This window comes from Rhinoraja longicauda, chromosome 1 (assembly GCF_053455715.1).
Source record: "Rhinoraja longicauda isolate Sanriku21f chromosome 1, sRhiLon1.1, whole genome shotgun sequence".
NCBI lineage: Eukaryota > Metazoa > Chordata > Chondrichthyes > Rajiformes > Arhynchobatidae > Rhinoraja > Rhinoraja longicauda.
In genome coordinates, this window is record NC_135953.1 from 117,741,734 (window position 1) to 117,764,438 (window position 22,705).

Below are 22,705 nucleotides of genomic sequence, written 5' to 3' on the forward strand. Positions count from 1 at the left end.
CTGGTAATCCCCACATGGTCTCCACCCCCCAGATGCTTTAGAGACCATATGCAAGGGGGAGGCCCACGGACTATTTGAAGGCCGAACAATCCCCAGTCGTTCCAAATTGACGAACTCCTCCCGAGCCATGGCCAGCTTGTCGGGAGGTAGGCGCCGCGCCCGGGTGAATACAGGCGGCCCCTCGGTAGGGATGAAATGGACGACACCGTGCTTATCTGAAGGTGCATCGAACCGCTGGACGAGGAGCTGCGGGAAGTCGGCGAGAACCGCAGTGAACTGACCGGGGGCCGTGGTGATAGCCTGGACCGATGGGCAGAGTGGGGCGGCAGGTGGAGGAGCAGCAGGCTCCATACTGCTAGCCGAAGGTTGCAGGCCCTTCCCTGCGGACGTCTGCGACCAACGAAAAAGCCCAGAGGATATCCGCGCCCAGAATGGCCTGGCCCACGTCGGCAACGATGAAATCCCAACGGTAGGTCCCGGACCTGAAAGACGGGGACATGGCCCTCTTGCCGTAGGTGCGGATGGGACTGCCGTTGACCGCAATGAGGGACGGACCCTTCCTACCTGCTCGCACTTCACAATCGTAGGGAGGCACGATGCTAACAACCGCTCCCGTATCGACCAAAAAGACGGTGCTGGTACCTTGATCTGTGGCGTAGAGGCGGCGGTTGCGGCCGATCGAGACTGCCTCTACATTCGATCGGCCGAGGCATTTCCCGGAAACGAACAAGGGGCCCTGCAACTTCGGGCTTCACTGCCCCACCGCTTATGAAAAAAACACCAGCCACGCCTGTGCGGCTCTGTCGCTCAGCCCGCTGCCAAATGGCGGGTGATGCAGCCCCGTCTTGGCGGGCTGACTGCAAAATGGCGGCCGATGCGCCGCCATCTTGGCCGCGCGGCCGGCTGCTGCTGGGCTTCGAAACCCGATTTACCGAGTCGTCCCGAGTGGAGGCCTCCGTGACGAGAGCGTCGGCTTTTTCTGCGAACACTACCGGGTCTTCAAAAGAAACGTCCGCCAACACTAACCTGACGTCCCGGGGCAATTTCTCCCGGAATGCCGCTTCGAACATCATGCACGGCTGATGGTCGCCAATCAAGGTTAGCATCTCCGTCATCAAAACCGACGCTAGCCAATCCGAGGGTTCGAACCTTTCCACCCAATCCCTATGTCCCTACAAACCTCACATTTATCTACATTATACTGCATCTGCCATGCATCTGCAGACTCACACAACCTGTCCGTCACCCTGTAATCTCCTAACATCCTCTTCGCAGTTCACACTGCCACCAAGCTTTGTGTCATCTGCAAACTTACTAGTGTTACTTCTAATTCTATCACACAAATCATTTATATATATTGTAAATAGTTGCAGCCCCAACACTGAGCCTTGCGGCACTCCACTCGCCACTGCCTGCCATTCTGCCGTTTATTCCTACTCTTTGCTTCCTGTCTGCCAACCAATTCACTATCCATGTCAATACCCCACCCCCAATACCATGTGCTCTAATTTTGCTCACCAACCCCCCGTGAGGGACCTTATCAAAGGCTTTCTGAAAGTCTAGATACACTACATCCACTGGCTCTCCTGCATCCATTTTACTTGTCACATCCTCAAAAAATTCCAGAAGATTAGTCAAGCAGGATTTCCCCTTCATAAATCCATGCAGAGTTGGACCAATCCTTTTACTGCTATTCAAATGCGCCATTATTACCTCTTTGATAATTGACTCCAGCATCTTCCCCACCACTGATGTCAGGCTAACTGGTTCTTGCTCCTTTCTTGAAAAGTGGGATAACATTAGCTACCCTCCAATCAACAGGAACTGATCCTGAATCTATTGAACATTGGAAAATGATCACCAATGCATCCACGATTTCTAGGGCCACCTCCTTGAGCACCCTGGGATGCAGACCATCAGGCCCTAGGGATTTATCAGCCTTCTGTCCCATCAGTCTACCCAATACTATTTCTCCCCTAATACAAATTTCTTTCAGTTCCTCTGTCTCCCTAGATCCTCTGTCCTCTAGTACATCTGGGAGATTGTTTGTGTCTTCCTTAGTGAAGACAGATCCGAAGTACCTGTTCAACTCTTCCGCCATTTCCTTGTTACCCCTAATAATTTCACCTGTTTCTGCCTTCAAGGGCCCCACATTTGTCTTTACTAATCTTTTTCTCTTAACATACCTAAAGAAGCTTTTACCATCCTTTATATTCTTGGCCAGCTTCACTTTGTACCTCATTTTTTCAGCCCATATTGCCCTTTATGCTACCTTCTGTTGTCTTTTGAAAGTTGCCCAATCCTCTGGCTTCCCGCTACTCTTTGCTCTGTTATACATCTTTTCTTTTAGTTTTACTCCATCTCTAACTTCCCTTGTCAGCCACGGTTGCCTCTTACTCCCCTTAGAATATTTCTTCCTCTTTGGAATGAAATGATCCTGCATCTTCTGGATTATGCCCAGAAATTCCTGCCATTGCTGTTCCACCGTCAATCCTGCTAGGGTCCTTTTCCATCCCACTTGGCCAGCTCCTCTCTCATGCCTTCATAGTCCCCTTTGTTCAACTGCAACATTGACATTCCTGGTTTAATCTTCTCCCTATCAAATTGCAGATTAAAACTAATCATATTATGGTCACTACCTCCTAGCGTTTCCTTTACCTTGAGTTCCCTTATTCTGGTTCATTGAAAAACATCAAATCCAGAATTGCCTTCTCTCTGGTTGGATCTAGTACAAGCTGCTCTAAGAATCCATCTCGGAGGCACTCGACAACCTCCCTTTCTTGGGGTCCAGAACCAACCTGATTTTCCCAGTCTACCTGCATATTAAAATTGCCCATAACCACAGTGGCATTACCTTCGTTACATACCAGTTTTGACTCCTGCTGCAACTTACACTCTATATCCGGGCTACTGTTTGGGGGTCTGTATATAACTTCCATTAGTGTCTTCTTACCTTTACAATTCCTCAGCTTTATCCACAGTGACTCTGCATCATCAGTCCCTATGTCACCCCTCGCAACGGACTGAATTTCATCCCTCACCAATAGAGCTACCCCACCTCCTCTGCCTACCTGCCTGTCCTTTCTATAGGATGTATAACCCTGAATATTCAGTTCCCTGTCCCGATCCTCCTGCAGCCATATCTCTGTAATCCCCACAATGTCATACCTGCCAATCTGTAACTGAGCCTCAAGCTAATCCACTTTACTTCTTATACTTTGCACATTCATATATATTACTTTTAATCCATTGCTCCTCTCACCTTTCTCATCGATTCCAACTTGCTTAGAGGGATATGGGCCAAATGAGGACAGGTGGGACTAGTGTAGATGGGCATCTTGGTCAGCAGGGGCAAGTTGTGCCGAAGGGCCTGTTTACATGCTGTATGGCTCTATAACTTGATGGATGGCAGAGGGATACGCTGTACACCTGGAGGACCAGGGATGAGTGTGCTGATTCCTGGAGTGTGTGGTGCATGCGAGTTCAGCTTTATTGGACTCTGGTGAGAAATAAGAGTCTGTCAGATAGCAAGTAAAAGATGCCAAGAAGCATGGCACAGTGGCGCCGCGTTAGTGTTGCTGCCCCACAGTGCCAGAGACCCCGGTTCAATCCTGACTATGGGTGCTGTCTGTAGGAGTCTGTACGTTCCCCCATAACTGTGTGGGTTTTCTTCGGGACCTCCGGTTTCCTCCCACTTTCCAAAGATGTACAGTTTGTAGGTTAATTTGGCTGAGGTAAAAATTGAAAATTGTCCCAGTGTGTAGGATAGTGCTAGTGTACGAGGATTGCCGGTCGGCACGGACCCAGTTGGCCGAAAGATCCCGTTTCTGTGCTAAAGCTCTAAACGAAACTAAACTAAACATGGAGTCCTTTTCCAACCATTCACAGGGTTTTCAGTGGAGCCATAAGCACATCTGTGCTGATTGAGAAGTGGTGGGACCTCCTCCATGGGTGGTGGTGATCAAATCGCAATGCAACAGCTGATGATGCATACTTTGGCTTCCTGGAAGTTGAGATGGAGGCCACCCACATGTATCAGTGCAGGCTCTGTCCACCACCATCAAAGTTCTGCTTGCAGATATCCAGGCACAGGCAGCTGCTTTCCAGGAATGCACAGCTTATGTCTGGGAGATGAGTGTGGACATTAGTCTCAAGACAGACAATGGGAGCAGAGCATGAGATGGCTTGTCCCAGGGAAGTGTCAGTGGCTTTGTGAAGCAAGGAAGTCTATCATCAGCGCTCCCACCATTAAGCATTCTGACCACACTCTGCATTCCCAGCCAGCTGGAACAAACAGCTGCCACTCATGCATTAGATCAGGCAGATCTCATTCAAAGCCCAGAATTTGTCACAGCTGACCTTCATGGACATCTGCTGTCTCACTGCAAAGGAGAAGATTTCCATCAGTCTGTTGTAGTCACCGGGGTTTAGTGCAGGAGAAATGGGACCAGCAAACTATGGCAGCTTGGAAAGCTGTCACTGAAGGGCAATGCAAGCCTGTTAAATTCTTATCATTGTTGTTGCATTTGTAATTTTCATTTAACTCAATTACCAACTCCTTTAACGTTTTATCATTAAAGAGTACAAGATAATAGGTTTTAAAGAATGTGCAGCAGGAAAATGAGAGATTAATTGGAGTGGTATCATGCAATTGACTTCAGAGTTGCAATGAAAACACTCCCTTCGTCCTTTATTCAATACAAACATGTGATCGCAGCACTATTGTGGACATGACCTTCATGTGGTAAAGCACCATTGCATTCCAGATCACTCCGAACAACACGCAGAGCCTTTATGTGTGCAAATGACCTTACATATGCCCAGGTTTACAGGTTTAAGATGGAAGGGAATCATTTTATCATGGCTGCTGTATTACCATGGTTGTAATCAATGGTTTCTCAAATAAGGAAGAGATGAGGTGATGTCACCATGGAAAAGGTTAATGCTGCACGCTGTTCAGCAGAATGGGAATATTTAGAGATGCATGAAAAACACAAATTATTTATTTTTCCTTCAGTAACATAGCTGAATGCATCCTAATCATCAGTACACTGTGCTTCAGGGAGAAGAAGTATAGCCTATGAAAAATGGGCCACAAATAACATTATAGAACTTTTATATATGTTTGAAATTCAATGAAGATTCCTCGTCTTCATTTGGTTTGTGAATGAGAACCATTTTATATGACTTATTTACAGGCAAGAGTTCAAATTGCCGCTCCACTGCGAACTCTCCTCAAGGTATGTGAACTCTGAAGTTCTCCTCTTCTCTCCGACGAGAGTTTAGCAACATCCTCTCCCACTGCTCCCCCAGCCCTCCGACTTTAATAATTCCATTGTAGATGAGGCTCTCACTCGGGTCTCCTCAATATCTCGCAGCTCCGCTCTTGCTCCCCCTCCCCCTATTCGTAACAAGCACAGAGTCCCCCTTGTCCTTACTTCCCACCCCATCAGCTGTTGCATACAACATATTATCCTCCTACATTTTCGCCACCTTCAACGGGATCCCATTACTGGCCACTTCATCCCATCTCCACCCCTTTCTGCTTTCCGCAGAGACCGTTTCCTCCGCAACTCCCTGGTCCACTCATCCCTTCCCACCCCCTCCCCAGGTACTTTCCCCTGCAACCACAGGAGATGCAACACCTGTCCCTTTACCTCCCCCCTTGACTCCATCCAAGGACCCAAACAGTCTTTCCAGGTGAGGCAGAGGTTCACTTGCACCTCCTCCAACCTCAAGTACTGCATCCGCTGTTCCAGGTGTCAACTTCTGTACATCGACGAGACCAAGCACAGGCTCTGCAATCGTTTCGCTGAACACCTCCGCTCAGTCCGTCTTAACCTGATCTCCTGGTGGCTCAGCACTTCAACTCCCCCTCCCATTCCCATTCTGACCTTTCTGTCCCAGGCCTCGTCCATTGTCAGAGTAAGGGCCAGCGCAAATTGGAGGAACAGCACCTCATATTTCGCTCGGGTAGTTTACTCCCCAGTGGTATGAACATTGACTTCTCTAACTTCAGACAGTTCCTGTTTTCCCTCTCTATCCCCTCCCCCTTCCCAGTTCTCTCCCACTAGTCTTCCTATCTCTGACTACATTCTATCTTTGTCCCGCCCCCTCCACTGACATCAGTCTGAAGATGAGAGATTAATTGGAGTGGTATCATGCAATTGACTCCAGAGTTGCAATGAAAACACTCCCTTCGTCCTTTGTTCAATACAAACATGTGATCGTAGCACTATCGTGGATTTGACCTTCCTGTGGTCATGTGTAAAGCACCATTGCATTCCAGATCACTCCCATGCACACCCAGAGCCTTTATGTGTGAAAATTACCTTACATATGCCCAGGTTTGCAGGTTTAAGATGGAAGGGAATCATTTTATTGTGGCTGCTGTATTACCATGGCTGTAATCAATGGTTTCTCAAATAAGGAATAGATGAGGTGATGTCACCATAGAAAAGGTTAATGCTGCACGCTGTTCAGCAGAATGGGAATATTTAGAGATGCATGAAAAACACACATTATTGCAAAATATTGGAGGATAATATGTTGTATGTGACGGCTGATGGGGTGGAAGGTGAGGACAATTCCTTGTTACGAATAGGGGAGGGGGAGCAAGAGCAGAGTTGCAGGATATTGAGGAGACCCTAGTGAGAGCCTCATCTATAATGGAATTATTAAAGTTGGAGGGCAGGAGGGATCACAGAGGGGGAGCAGTGAGAGGGGATGTTGCTAAACTCTCATCAGGGAGAAGAGGAGAACTTCTTCAAAGTTGACATACCTTGAGGAGTCTCGACCCGAAGCATCATCCATACCTTCTCTCCCGAGATGCTGCCTGACCCGTTGAGTTACTCCAGCATTTTGTGTCTACCTGAGATTTGGAGGTTGCAAATGGTGTAGAAAGATTATATACAATTTTTGGTTAATCCAATAAGCACACACTGTTCAATATTTCTTGTTATTTTTCCATTGTTCTGGCCATCTTGCCACCAAACCACCCATTTTAATGTTTCTAATAAGATTATGTATGGTATGTTGTCAACTGTCTTTCAGAAGTACATACAGAGTCACCTAAATATTCCTTATCTGGCTATTCCAGTACTTCATTCAAGAAGTCAGTTATGTTGCTCAATCACAGCTTTCTTTTAACCAATCACTTATTAGCTCATATTTTCCAAAATTCAATTACATTTGTGTAGGAAGGAACTGCAGATGCTGGGTTTAAACTGAAGATAGACACAAAATGCTGGAATAACTCAATGGGACAGGCAAAATCTCTGGAGAGAAGGAATGGGTGAGGTCACCCATTCCTTCTCTCCAGAGATGCTGCCTGTCCCATTGAGTTACTCCAGCTTTTTGCCTCTATCTTCAATTACATTTGTCTTATATATTGAGTTGATTGGCGTTCTATTGGTGAGTCTTTCCCTGGATAACATTTGCAAAATTTAAATCCCTCTGCACCATTTTCATATTCAAGGAAGACATGAGTATTATGGATATAGACTCTTCTACGACCCTTCCTTCAGTAATCCAGCATGAATCCCATCTGGACCAGATGGCGTTCCAATCACAAGAACTACCCACCTTTGAAGTATGTACTCCTTACATATGTTTTATCTATTCAACATTGCTAATTTCTCCTGTTTCTACATTGGCATGATCCTTTCCTTAGTGAAATTCAATTTTAATTAGATCTCCTTTTTGCCTGAATCTCTATCTTTCCAATGTTCATTTGCCATTCAAATGTTTACAAATGATTTTTGTATTTGTTTGTATATTGTTTCTTACCTTTCTTCACAGCCATTTGTAGACCATCTTATTCCTTTCTTTCTTTTCTGCACTTTCAATATGTGGTTTGCATGTTTACTGCATGGTTGAACTTACAATTTCCACAAGCCTACAATTTTCATCATTTCCTGTCTTATTTTATCCTCAATATTTACAGTCATCTAGGGAACGTTAACTTTGGATGCCCTTCCTTACCCTGTCATGGGAATCTGTGAGGTCTTTATCTGCATCATGTCCACTTTGGAGGCCTTCCTTGTGTAATTACTAATTAACTGACTAATATTTAATTAAAATCCACCTGGGGCCAATCCTTTTTCAACTCACCAAGGTTGATTCTCTTCTACTTGTGCATTTTTAATGCTTGATTGTTCTTCATTTTTTCCATGGCTATTCTAAACCTGTATTAATAAAATTGGTCTTTTCCATATGTTCTCGCTGCTTTACATTAGCCATAGTACATTCTCCACAATTAGTTCCAGTGCTGCTTCCTTTAGAGTTAAACTAGAAGCACAATGTTTAGTGAAGCTCTCTCATACATTTCAGGAATTCTTCCCTTTTACCATTTTCTCTATGATTGATTGAAAGATACAGCATGGAAACAGGTCTTTCGGCCCACCGAGTCCACGCTGTGCATTGATCACCCACTCACACTAATTCTATGTTGTCCCAATTTCTCATCCACTCCCACATTAGGGGCAATTTACAGAGGCCAGTTAACCTATAAATCCTCACATCTCTGGGATGTGGAGGGAAACCGGACCAATTGCAGGAAGTTGACGCAGTCACAGAGAGAATATACAAACTCCACACAGACATCACCCAAGATCAAGATCGAGATCAAGTGTCTTTGTCACTGAGAGACAGCAGCTCTACCACCCATTGCATCACCACAATTCTCTTTCCTAATTATTTTTAAGATGGTAGAATCCCTCCGTTATCATTATCCTTTTGTTCATGGGGCTTTTTGTAAATTACCTGTAACTTTTCTCCTCTACATCTTTTCCATTATTAAATACCTAGCTTTAAAGAGCTTCTCTGACACTGATTGATTTTTAATTCTAATTTGAGCCACAACTACATAATTGCTTTATCTTGCTACTGTAGATTGTTTGATCAAAATTCTACCTCACTCCATTATTCCTTGAGACAGGAATATTAAGTGGTTAGTTCATTCCTTCCTTGACCATGATCTCTGTAATTGCTGATACATCACTACCTCTTGTAGTACATCGACTCTTGTACCTTAAGTAGGCTGCTTCTCCCTCAGAATAAGTCCAATTTTCTAGAGTATGCTGGAGCTCCAAGGTATTGCAGAAATTGCAAACATAATCCATGTGTCCCATTATTTTGCTCTAAAAATGTCTTCAGAACCAGTTCATATTTGTGAACATTTAACATTTAAATTATGTAGCAGTCTTTCTTCTACACTGTGACAAAAACCCTACATTTAACATCTTTGTATATCTCAGTATTGTATTTAATTCCTGATTCATTAAGCAGCTTGGGTCTCACAACTGCTCAATACATGAAGGATGAAATACTTTGAGATCGCAGTATATCTGTGTGCCACATGATTGTGAAGATCTGCAACAAGCACTGTTTAAGACACCGCGTTTACAGATAAAGCATACATAGCATTGAAACTGAGGCAGGCACAAATGGACAGCAAAATATTAGCATCCTAATGTGTTTTTCAACTGATGTCTCCCACCAGACTTACTATTTGTTTCTTGTTTTTTTCTGGGAGTGAAACAATGGTCATATGTTGCACTTTATTATTCCAATTTCTGTCAGTAAAGCAGCAATAGGATCACAAGCGCTGATATTTGCAAAATGCACATGATAGATGCCAGAATATATCAATCACACCACAGTCAATTGTGCCCAAAAATAACAGGTATAATTCTAAATGTGCTTTCAACAGAAAATTGTGACTATTGCATTAAAATGTACATAAATTAGCAACTTGACACAGATTGATCCAATTTTGTGGCAAACATTTTCAACTTGTTGTGTGGAGTGCAGCAGGGCTCAGCGGCACAGTGGTAGACTTGGTGCCTTATAGCGCCAGAGACCAGGTTCGATCCTGACTGCTGCTGCTGTTTGTACAGTTTATATGTTCTCCCTGTGACCGCATGGGTTTTCTCCGGGTGCCTCCCACACTCCAAAGACATACATATTTGTGTTAATTGGCTTCTGTGATTTGTAAATTGTCCTTAGTGTGTAGGATAGTGCTAATGTACTGTAGAAAGTCTAAAGGTGTGGATGGAGAAAATGGAATTGAATTCTGCTTTTCCTGTAAATATTATTACTTAATTTAAACACCGCTTTAATTCACAGAGATGTGAATCTCACAGAGATGTGAATTTGCTTTTGCTTCCAGCTTTTGGGAGATGAGTGATGGCCAGGATTAATGGACACCTTCGAAAGAAATTTGGCAAAAGTCTGGCCTGATGAACAGACAGTTGCAAAGTGTCTTTCTTTTTGTGCGTTATCTTATTCATCATAAGCACTGAGTTATAACTTGAGCTCTTCTTACTCTGACAGCTGGTTACTGACTGCTGAGCCTCTTTCTCCATTTCTCCTTTCTGCACATTATTTTTGTGGTGCAAAAGTCCAGGTGCTTCCTCTTTTTCTCCTCTTAGTTTATCATCATCATTGGCTTCAGGTTTTGGAAACCTTTCTTCATGACAATGTTATGTCACGTGTAATATCCCAGGGACACCAGCTGAGCTCTAATGCAGGTTTGCCCCGATGTATCCAACATACCGCAATGGTCCCAGAATAGCTACACATCTCCACCTGAATTATCCGGGGATAGTTACAGGACTTTTAACATTCCTCCAATGTACTCAGTAACACATCTTGTGGTTCTTTGGCTCTCACTTTACGTGTTTTCCCTAAATGCCTGTGAAAACCTCACTGAATCATCAGTCATGAGTGGACAGGTTATTTTGTACTTGACTGAGGCTCTGTACCATGAGGCTTCAAATGGCAGATTGTCAAAGGTTAAAGAGTCATTGTAACTCCCTTGGTATCTGACAATGGTGCAGACTTGCTTATTTCCAGGCAGCAGTCATACCCGTAACTGTTAGTATTTACCAGATCTTCTCCTTGGCATCCTGGCATCCAGTGTGTGCATTCACCCAAGCTGAGCTGATGACCTTCCAAATTTACTCCACGACAATCCTGGAACTCTGAGCTCTGTGTAAAGCTTGGTGTTTGTGGCATCAAATGATGGAGCCAGACAAACATAGAGCAACCTTTATTAAAGGCCATATAATATCATCCAATTGCAGTATCTGATACAAAAGCACTTCAAAACTCACACCACATGGTGTCCTCACTTCTTAAAATATTCTTAGATTTTGAAAGCACATCACTGGATCTCCTTTTAGAAAAATACTATAAATCTATACAAACTATCAACTATTTACATATAAAATTAGTGAAGAATTTTTATAAATAACAATAAATGCAACCAACTATACCTTAAGTTGACCTGTATTACTTGTGAAAAAAACTGTCCCTAGAAATGTTTAAATGGCATCTTCCTATTTGTGGCTACTTTACACACTACCTTGAATGTTAAGTGAACAATATTAAATGATCTCAATTACCAGACATCACACTGAGCGGACATGCAACGTCTGATCTAAATAGCTCTGGTAATTGAAAATGTTCTCCAATATCTTCAAACTGACCATGTGCTAACAAACACTTTCTTCGAATCTCTGGCTGTGTCTTACTGCTTTGTAGCTTTTTAAATCTTTGCTTGTACCAGATTAGAATGCTCCTTCAAGTTTTTTGTTATTCCCCTAGGATTATGTGTTGTTCATGGCATTGGTGCATTCATCACTGTCTCATATACAATAAAAGCAGAAAATGTTGGAACACTCAACAGCTCAGTCTCCCTCTGTGGAAAGAGAAGCAGCGTAAAACTCTCAGGTTGAAGACTCTCCATCAGAACAGTGTCCCACTGATGATGGATCTTCAACCTGAAACATTAACTTTCTTTCTCTTGACCCAGATGCTGCCTAACTTGCTTAGCATAATTTTCTGTTTTTAGTTTAGATTTGCAACATCTACATTTTTTGTTTGATTTTCATATGCCTCTCATCTCACCATTACTAATTATTGGAGAATTTGCTGTAGATCTAAGTGATAAACGTTCCTTCCCAATGGGGCAGATATTATATTGCACAAAGTAATTGTCTGGTCACCTCTGGTCTAGCGCGACCTGGGTGATCATCCACGCGGCATCATCAGTCCAACATGACCCAGTATAGGCAACCGCTGCTCTCATAGACTGGTACTGAGAGCTGATGACGCATCATCCTCAAACTCATGACCTGTCATTTCTGTCAATGTGATTGAGGTCACTGAAACATTAGTGAATATCATTAACATTGACAAAGATCTGATAGCACGCGGGTCAAGTAAAAAAAATGTGTTGTTAAAAATGTTTGCAATATTAGTGTATTTTACATTTATTAAGCTAAAAACAATTTAGACTGTTTTTTGGGGGTCCAATATCCCACATCTCTTTGGATAGGGAATGCTGTAAGAAATCAGGTTTAACCCAGCAGAGGCTCAGATGCAGATGCACCTGCATGGGAGTAGCCAGTCGACGGAAACTCACGATGCTCTGATGGGTGTAGCAGGGGAAACGCACGGTAGCGCAGCGGTAGAGTTGCTGCTTTACAGCGAATGCAGCACCTGAGACTCAGGTTCGATCCTGACTACGGGTGCTGCACTGTAAGGAGTTTGTACGTTCTCCCCGTGACCTGCGTGGGTTTTCTCCGAGATCTTCGGTTTCCTCCCACACTCCAAAGACGTACAGGTATGTAGGTTAATTGGCTGGGTAAATGTAAAAATTGTCCCTAGTGGGTGTAGGATAGTGTTAATGTACGGGGATCACTGGGCGGCACGGACATGGAGGGCCGAAAAGGCCTGTTTCCGGCTGTATATATATGATATGATATGATGATAAGGGGTAACACAGTGGTGCAGCTGGTAGAGCTACTGCCTCACAATGCCAGAGATTTAGGTTTGAACCTTACCTCATATGCTGAATGTGGGGAGTTTGCATGTTCTTCCTGCGTGGGTTTCGTCCAAATGCTCCGGTTTCTTCGCACATCTCAAAGACGTACGTTTGTAGGTTAATTGACCTCTGTAAATTTCCCCTAGTAGGGACTGGATGCAAAATTGGGATAACATAGTATTAACGTAAACAAGTGATTGGATTAATGTTCAGTGTGGACTTGGTGAGCTGAAGGTACTATTTTCATGCTTTATCTTTAAACTAAACAAAACTAAACTAGGCCTAAGGCTGGAACACATTTCCACAAGATATCAAGTGCTGGCATTGACACTGGCATTGGGAAGAGAGATCAGCTCTATGGTAAGATTCTCTATTAAACATAATGCCAAACATTTGATGGTTGAATTTTGATGTTCATCCAACTGCAGCTATATCATAAAGAACTCTATTAATGGCATAGACACAAAATGCTGGAGTAACTCAGCGGGACAGGCAGCATCTCTGGATAGAAGGAATGGGTGACGTTTCGAGTCAAGACCCTTCTTCAAACCTTTCTCCAGTCTGTAGAAGGGTCTCGACCCGAAACGTCACCCATTTCTATCCAGAGATGCTGCCTGTCCCGCTGAGTTACTCCAGCATTTTGTGTCGATCTTCGGTTTAAACCAGCATCTCCAGTTCCTTCCTACAACATCTATTAATGGCATGATTGATGGTCCCGATGTGACACTCAAACTTGAAGACCCACAAAAATGCCAGTGAAGCTGGACAATGGATGGTAAGTGTGGAAGAGAGCAGTAAGGGAGGATACTATGCAGAATATATCGATGAGTCTATGAGGATCACTTCTCATTGTTGAATTTCTCGCAACTGCAATGATTATGGTTCCTTCACCTGCAAACTTCTGCTATTCCATTCCATTAGTTTCTAGCTGGCTTTCCCATAAGCAGCAGACCACCATTTGCCACAATTCTTGACAGATGTTATCCCTCATTCCTCCGAAGCTAACCCTCTGTGACATCCTTGTTCCAACTGACCTGTCAGGTACTTAATGACTACTGAAGAGACTGTCTGATTTAGGCCTAGTTTATAATTTCTATGGGATGGGAAAGTTAGAGCACATCAGGAAACTGCCTTGGAAGAAGAGCCGTGCTATTACTGGAAATATATTTAACAAGGTAGTTGGAATACTCAAGCAATGGTTCTACAACTTCTGAAAATCATTACAACATAAACACGAGGAAGTGCACAGATTTGTTGTCACCTGTTTGCTCCATTGTCGGCCATTAGGAGACACCATTTGTTGCTACATCTGGGCAGCAAGAGCAAGAACTATAGTGGGAGGAGGAGGAGGAGATAAATTGGAGCAATCTTGGCTACCAATGCCACCAGCTCCCAGGTGGTTCCCAGCATAGAATGTTTTTCTTGCACTCTCCCAATTCTCCAGCAAATCCTGATTCGTAATTACCATTATCTGTGCTACCACCTTGCTAATGCTTTAATTCTGCCTTGTGTCATACGCCATCTTGGGAGACACCTTTCCCAAATAGTGGAGATAAAACCAGTATTTTTGGAACTTATCATCAATCCTGTAGGGATTGTATTTTAGAGGTCTCAGTCATTTCTCAGACCCAGAGCCAGGACGTTAGCCATCTGGATCAACGTGGGAATTGGGTGCAATCTCACTTCCTGAGGTGCTGGCACATCTAATATTCTATTTCCCTTGTCACCCAATCCCTTAACTTTTGTTCACTTTCATCAATAATTCGGCAGACGAAAATATTTCTTCTAGCCCAAGATCTAAAGTATCTGTGCTGTCGGAGTTGGTGTTGTTACAACCAAGGTGAATAATGATGGATCTTCCTGAGGCCAGTCTTCTCTTCCTCCACTGACAGTGGGGCATCTGCATTTTCAACCCTAGAGTGAAAGATTTGTTAGCTTTCATGTAGTGGGACAGCAGAATAAAAATGATTGATGAGACCAGCTGCATTTTGTCATGGAGTGCATTAAAAGTTAATGAGAACAAGAAAAGTTGTGGAGATCTCCTGCAGGTGTTAAAGATGTCTGTAGAGAGTAGGGAACCAGCATACTTACACTTAATGTTCCAGGTCTTCCTTACCCCACTGCTCTCATATCCTCGAAAGCGAATGAGTAAAAGACTAGACTTCAAAATTGGACATTTCTCTGCATGGACATTTGTCCAAATGGGGTGTAGAAAAATGACCTTATTTGACTTGCACCCTCTGCTGTGTCGAGATATTCCAAGATAATCCATAGCACTCACAGCGAGTAGTGGAGCCAGGAACGCAATGCCAGGGGTGGTGGTGGAGGCAGATACGATTGTGGCAGTCAAGAGGCTTTTAAATAGGCACATGGACGTGCAGGGAATAGAGGGCTATGGATCACGTACAAGTAGATGAGATCGGTTTAACTTGGCATTCTTTTCCGCACAAATATTGTGGGCCGCAGGCCCCTTTCCTGTGCTGTACTGTTCGATGTTCTATAATGTAGCAATCAGAAACATTACTTCTTCACCTTTTGCATTGCCTTTTAAATCGACCTTCTCATAAGTGCATTTGACAGGAAATTATATTTGCCTGTTTCTTTTGCAGCACCAAAACTATCCTCTAATAGAAGTCTGAAACTGCGCTGAGAAAGCTTCACACATTTTTGTTGGGCCACATTTATTTTATAGCTCAGCTTTCTCTATTTTAATTGGTTCACTACACTGTCTGAGCATTCAACGTGACAAGTCTACTGTTCCAGCCAAGTCCTTTCTGCTTTTGTTCACTGAAGGAGTTCAGGAAAAAGAAAGGTGGGGATACAATTGACAGCAGAAAAAAAGAACAGTGAAAACAATTTGGTCTTCAGGAACTGCACAGAATGAATAAAATAAGAGAATTAGTTTAGCTTAGTGCGCAGCGGTAGAGTTGCTGCTTTACAGCGAATGCAGCGCCAGAGACTCAGGTTCGATCCTGACTACGGGTGCTGCACTGTAAGGAGTTTGTACGTTCTCCCCGTGACCTGCGTGGGTTTTCTCCGAGATCTTCGGTTTCCTCCCACACTCCAAAGACGTATAGGTATGTAGGTTAATTGGCTGGGTAAATGTGAAAAATTGTCCCTAGTGGGTGTAGGATAGTATTAATGTACGGGGATCACTGGGCGGCACGGACTTGGAGGGCCGAAAAGGCCTGTTTCCGGCTGTATATATATATGATATGATATGATAAGATACAGCGCGGAAACAAACCCTTCGGCCCACCGGGTCCTCGCCAACCAGCGATCCCCGCATATTAAAGGGCCTGTCCCACTTAGGCGATTTTAAGGCGACTGCCGGGGACTAGGCTGTCGCCGACAGTTCGCCGGGGTGTCGCGGGCATGATCGTGAGGAGTCTCCAAAAATTGTAGTGGATCTCAGCGCGTCGCTGAGAAATCATCCGGTTTGAAATTTCTTGGCGACAGCTGGCTTGTCGCCAGGTATCGTTGCTTATTGCGGGCGCTGTCGCATGCTATCCCCAGGTTTGATAGGTTCTCTTCGATGCATTTAGAAGCACATAATATTAAAATAAGCAAAGTCATTTCAAAATACCATAAAATGCTTGTGTTTAACCAATTTATTTACCGTCAGGACATTTGACAGGTAGATTGGAGGCAACAGTTTGACGGTCAGGTAAGCGTGGGAATTTTCGCGATGTTTATGGCCATCAGCCATTACATTTAAAGTGGGCTCCCAATCCAGATATGCAACCCAAAAACCAGATATGCATCTCCTGTACATTTTCAAAGAATGCCCACACACTTTTCACAAAAATCCACTTAACCACTTTAAAAAAAAATTTTTTTAATACTGCTATTAGTAAACTGGAAGTAAATCCAGCTTATGTCTTGTTACAGTGAAGCTTGGTTTTCAAGTAACCCGGGGAAGATGTTATAGTTCAAAACTCTCAAGTACTTACTGACTTGTCAGTGATTTCAGCGAAAATTAGGACGCCGGAGAAGCATTGACAGCGTGGGAATTTCGCGATGTTTCCGAAGACGGTGTAATCTCGACCTGACTCGGCATTGTCGTGGTCATTGTCGTCGGGAAAATAAAATGTTGGCGTTCTGCTATGACTTTGACAGTCGCCAGCAGTCGCCAAAAAATTCACCTAAGTGGGACAGGCCCTTAACACTATCCTACACACATTGGGAACAATTTTTACATTTACTAAGCCAATTTACCTACAAACCTGTACGTCTTTGGAGTGTGGGAGGAAATCGAAGATCTCAGAGAAAACCCATGCAGGTCACGGGGAGAACATACAAACTCTGTGCTGACAGCACCCATAGTCGGGATCAAATCGGGGTCTTTGGTGCTGCATTCGCTGTAAGGCAGTAACTCTACCGCTGCGCCATCGTGCCGCACGAAAATAAAGTAAAGTATTGGTACATTAGGGGATATTTAACTACATTGTACTTGATCATGCTCATCGAAAGAGCCATGGTTTATAATTTTAATGGTAAGCTTGTTCAAATTTTGAGAAAACTTATTGCTTGGCAGTCAAAATGAATGATTGAAGTACATGATATGTTATGAGAAGTGCTGATGGGAAAATGTAATGAACCAAAGAAATGGACCAACAAGGTAATGTCGAGAAATTGAAATTATAAGCCATCCAAATTGCTAATTATTAAAAATGCACTACTGATGATAATTTGGATGTAGAGACAGAGTGGGACTGTAAGATTCAACAGTGCAGAGAAAACATAACAATCAAGTTACAAAGTGCTTCATATAATGAAACTTTGAGATGCATCTATATTTTCTGAAGATTGGAGGTGAAGAAGCCTTTCTATGAGGAAGGGAAGTGCTATCATGAACGTGGACTCCAGCCCACGGTAGTAATAGAACATATGGCGGTAATAGAACATAGAACAATACAACACAGCAGCAGACTCTTTGGGCCCAACATGATGCCAAGATAAACTAATCACATCTGCCTGCACATGATCCATATCCCACCATGTTCTGCATCTCGATGTGCCAATCTAAAAGCCTTTTAAACGCCACTATCGTATCTGCCTCCACCACCATGATAGCATGTTCCAGGCATCCACCTCCCTCTATGTAAAATAAGTTGCCCTGCAAATCACCTTTAATATTTGCCTCTTCATCTTAAAGCAATGCCCTCTTCTTGATTTCAGGAAGAATACAGTCCAAAACCTTGCATGTAATGCACAGCAGATAAATTTCAATTTGGTAAATTGAATTCCTAAACCTTTTAAAACTGCAGTAAATATTGAGACTGGACATTGATCATTCAATTTTACTCTTAATAGCATGAAAAACTAACAGATTTCAGTGCAGTGCCCAAGGAAAGTCATCCTATTATTTGAACCTTTAAATGAAATTCCTTGTTTGTAGTGGATCCAATGGCTCTTCAATTAATTTATTATTTAGAAATCATAAAGTCTGGTATGGTTATGTGGATCATTATTGAGATTTGGAGTGGTACTGAGCATAATAGTTGAAGACAATCAAAATTACAATGACACTTCAGCAATCTGTTTCTCCATTAGGCCAGCATATGCCATACTTGTTAATGTTCTGGGAACATTCAGGAGTTGATGTATAACAAGTGGTCGCTCTGAAAAATGTTCCGTGGAGTTTTTTGGAATGTGTTTAACATTGGATGTACAAACTAGGTTTAGCTAATGTAACAATATTTGGATTAGATGAACTGTGAAAGGGTGGAAGAAAAAACAGACCTAGTTCATTATTTCAATAGCTCACACATTCCCTTGCTCTGTATAAATACACCAATAATTAATACGGAGTCTAGTTGAAATATCCAAATTAGGAAGAATGAAAATACATCTTGTAATTGGCTACATTCACAGACAGGATTTAATCCTGTTAATATAGAATGTATTTGGAGTTTATTTAACAGTACATTTTGCCATGGTTTTCTTTTTAAGCCTCTTTTATCTGCTGTGCATTAATTTTTAAACAAATTATCAATGAGTAAAGGCACAACAATACATGGATTATACCACCTATAATGCACTCCCCAGCCATTGAACATGGATCTGGTTCCCTGACATGAGTATAGTTGCAGTAGCAAGCTTGAAATGGCAGTTCAGTCTGTCTCGATGGAAGGCCAAAGGTTACTTCTCTTAACTACGCAAGCAGCCTCAAGTTTCTAACAGTTCATATATACCCCTCTTCCTCCTGGGCCTTGATGCAGGAAAAGGCTGTTTAGTGACCAGCGGTGGTACATACATTGCAGCAACCTATTTTTGGAGTTGAAGTGGGATATTTACGCATTCTTTCAGCCGCATTGAGGTGCTTCTTTGTAATGATTATACAAAGGCTGGAAAATTACCGGGACCTATTTCCACATCTCGACTGACACCTTAATCAAATTACGGCAAGAACAGCGAATGTGCACGTAAGATGGATTCTCATTGTGCTCTCAATGAAATACCGTTGGTGAAGCAGCAGAAATCCTTTGGAATTTCACCGGAGGGGACTTCAGGAATTCAAGAGTTTGCAGCTCTGAGAAAATTCCTAACTGTGCTATTAGTGCCCATTCTTGCAGAACAATCATCTAGTTGTCTTTGAAGTCAAATCTTGACTGTTATTCAATTATTGTTTTTCCACCCATTTGGAACTATAGATTGCATTTACAAGGCCTTATACAATCCTTAATGTTCCTTACGTCCAATTATTTTGTGATTGCTGACAGATTTTATACGTCGCTACATGGAATACTGGAATTCCAATGTCTCATACTTTTTTAGAATGAAAGTGGAAAATACTGCCTGACCTCTTGGGTGCAAGGATAGCCAATATTATTTCCACATGTCCTGACAATGTAGAAGAGGCTTTAGAAGAGTTCTGTTGAACCCAAGTCAGTTCACAGAACATCCCATTCCGCCCAATAATTTTCCTTGTAAGTGCTAACCGTCGGTTCCCCCCAGATTCCACCAACCACCTACAAAACAGGACAATTTAGGTTGGTTGCCAATTAACCTACCAACCTACATTTCTTCGGCATGTGGGGGAAAGCAGGGGCATTCGGAGGAAAACCAGGTCGTCACAGGGAGAAAGTGCAAACTCCACACGGGCAGCACTGATTGTCACTGGAGCAATGAAGCAGCAGCTCTACTTGCTGAACCATTGTGGCACTCTGCTTGTGGTCTGCAATGCCATTGAACAACAGTGCAAAAGAGAACCTACCAACCTCTCTGGCACGGCACAGCACGATGGCCCAATGGTAGAGTTGCTGCCTTACAGCGCTTACAGTACCAGAGACCTGGGTTCGATCCTGACTATGGGTGCTGTCTGTATGGAGTTTGCACGTTCTCTCCGTGACCACTTGGGTTTTCTCCGAGATCTTCAGTTTCCTCCCACAATCCAAAGACATACAGGTTTGGAGGTTAATTGGCTTGGTATAAAGTGTAAGTTATCCCCAGTGCGTGTATAGCAGCATTTCTCAACCTTGGTTCCCCGGAACACTAGGGTTCTGCTAGAGGTCGCTAGGGGTTCCGTGTGAAATTCCCCGCGCCCTGGAAGTCTCCCCAAAAATGTGGCACCTAGGCTGGGCAAGGCACCCAATGTCTACCTTATCGGGACTTCCACGACCAATCTCGACCTCATCGGGACTTCCATGGCCGATGGGTGGGTTGAATTTGCAATCTGTGGCCGGGGCGCTGGAACACCAGCCCAGCTGGTGCCAGCACATGTATTCCCATTGCTGACTTCCTTGGTCGGTTTTGCAGGCCGGTATTTCGGCCCCCCCAGCAGCCTAGGTGGACTGTTCTGGTACCATTGTACCCCTCTTGGAGGCCGTGACCTCCTTTGGTCGGGTAAAATGGATAAACCAGCAAAACTCTGGAACCGAGAGTGCCAGAAAATCAGTGGTGGAACTGTAATGAGCAAATATTAAATTTAAGTGCAAGATTATATAATTATATTAATTAATTAAGTTGTGGTTAAAATATAAAACACAGCAGAAAAGCCAATTGCCACCTTTTTGGGTTGATTAACCACTTATGTGCGAATTTACTTCAACAAGTACTTCAATATGTACTTCAATAAGCAAGATGACATTATATTCTAAATTACTGCAATTAGTGGTCACATGTGGGTTTGTTTTCCCCAGGACTAGAACCAATCTAGAGCACAAATGCACATCTTTGCAAATCATATGTAAATGCATTTTTGAGTCATTTTTGTGTTTAATTTCACATTTGTAATTTTATTATATATGTACAGCATATTCTTGGAAAATTCTTGGGTATTATCATAAAGTCTTCAACCTGTTATGTCATTTAAAAGTATAATAATCATAGGGGATATATTTAGCGACGTCTATATGGTGCAAGTGTGAAATGGCCTTTAGTGGTCAGTGGAAAGGAGCTGTACGTGACAAATTTTTATGTAGGGGTTCCCTGAGACATAAAAATTAGTTCAAGGGTTCCGCAAGGGTAAAAAGGTTGAGAAACACTGGTGTATAGGATAGTGTGAGTGAGTGGGGATCGCTGGTTGGTGTGGACCACTTGGATGAAGGGATTAAAAGTACCATTAGCAAATTTGCAGATGATACAAAGCTGGGTGGCAGTGTGAACTGTGAGGAAGATGCTATGAGGTTGCAGGGTGACTTGGACAGGTTGTGTAAGTAGGCGGATGCATGGCAGATGCAGTTTAATGTTGATGTATGAGGTTATCCACTTTGGTGGTAAGAATAGGAAGGCAGATTATTATCTGAATTATGTCAAGTTAGGAAAAGGGGACGTACAACGAGATTTGGGTGTCCAAGGGCATCAGTCACTGAAAGGAAGCATGCAGGTACAGCAGGCAGTGAAGAAAGCCAATGGAATGTTGGCCTTCAAAACAAGAGGAGTTGAGTATAGGAGCAAAGAGGTCCTTCTGCAGTTGTACAGGGCCCTAGTGAGACTGCACCTGGAGTACTGTGTGCAGTTTTGGTCTCCAAATTTGAGGAAGGATATTCTTGCTATTGACGGCGTGCAGCGTAGGTTTACTAGGTTAATTCCCGGAATGGTGAGACTGTCATATGTTGAAAGACTGGAGCGACTAGGCTTGCATTCACTGGAATTTAGTAGGATGAGAGGGGATCTTATCGAAATATATAAGATTTTTAAGGGGTTGGACACATTAGAGGCAGGAAACATATTCCCAATGTTGGGGGAGTCCAGAACCAGGGGCCATAGTTTAAGAATAGGGGGTAGGCCATTTAGAACGGAGATGAGGAAAAACCTTTTCAGTCAGCGAGTTGTAAATCTGTGGAATTCTCTGCCTCAGAAGGCAGTGGAGGCCAATTCTCTGAATGCATTCAAGGAAGAGCTAGATAGAGCTCTTAAGGATAGCAGAGTCAGGGGGTATGGGGAGAAGGCAGGAACGGGGTACTGATTGAGAATGATCAGCCATGATCACATTGAATGGTGGTGCTGGCTCGAAGTGCCAAATGGCCTACTCCTGCACCTATTGTCTATTGTCTATTATCTATTGACTCGGTGGGCCGAAGGGCCTGTTTCCACGCTGTATCTCTAAACTAAAATAAACTAAACTAAACTTCACTTCTTTGGCATATGGGAGAAAGCAAGAGCACTCGGAGGAAAACCTGATAGTCACAGGGAGAAAATGCAAACTCCACACGGGGTGCACTGATTGTCACTGGAGCAATGAAGCAGCAGCTCTACTTGCTGCACCATTGTGGTACTCTGCTTACAGCCTGCAATGCCATTGAGCAGCAGTGCGAAACAGAACCTCATGATGCAGTGAGGAGAAAATTCATGCTCCCCAATCCCTTCAGGATGGCTCCAATCTTGCCTCAGGTGTATGTCTGCTGTATTCTCCTTGGTTTTACTTTT